The sequence below is a fragment of the Sinocyclocheilus anshuiensis genome, unplaced genomic scaffold (assembly GCF_001515605.1).
Source record: "Sinocyclocheilus anshuiensis isolate Anshui unplaced genomic scaffold, SAMN03320099.WGS_v1.1 scaffold2917, whole genome shotgun sequence".
Lineage (NCBI taxonomy): Eukaryota > Metazoa > Chordata > Actinopteri > Cypriniformes > Cyprinidae > Sinocyclocheilus > Sinocyclocheilus anshuiensis.
In genome coordinates this window covers 257,652-258,243 of record NW_015539844.1, presented here as the reverse complement: position 1 = coordinate 258,243, position 592 = coordinate 257,652, and the positions used below count along the sequence as shown (strand labels likewise).

The window sequence follows — 592 nt, the reverse complement described above, 5'->3', positions numbered from 1 at the left end:
GCATAAATAATATATAATAGGTTTAATGTATAATTAAAAAGTGTAATTACTTTTATTTTTAAGGTGGTAATGTAATCGCTGTTGTAGAAATGAGCAGCCCTGAGATTTCCTGCAAACATACTTTGCATTAAAATACCTTCATTATTGCATTATTTTTGTTAGTACTGTAAAACTATAAAACATTTATTTTGAAAAAACAGTTCATGTTGTTACTCATTTTAACTGAGCAAGTTCGAACAGTTGCAACAATAACCAGTAACGGTAGTATTTTAGTTAAATTAATAATTATATTTACCAATAATTTATTATATTAATAATTTATTCATATTTATTAGCGGCTCCGCCCACTTTTCATGCAACTCGCACAGATTGGCCAGTTCTGATGTCATGCTGATGATTGACAGCTACGCATGCTTGGTCGCCTCCCATGTTCCTCCAAGATTACTCTGTTTCTGACCTTTGAACCCTTGCTCTAGTGCAGACCGATCGAAGCTACGAAACTGCGAGTTTATCAAACAACAAAAAAATAACATTGTTTTGGAATGCGGTCAAACCTTTACTGGAAACTCCAGTGAATCTCTATTTGCGCATC

At 33.3% G+C, this 592-nt stretch overlaps 1 pseudogene; it reads right to left on the bottom strand.

Annotated features, from left to right (window-relative positions):
- LOC107684528 (chloride channel protein 2-like) overlaps positions 1 to 592 on the bottom strand; it is a 40,708-nt pseudogene that overhangs the window by 8,596 nt on the left and 31,520 nt on the right.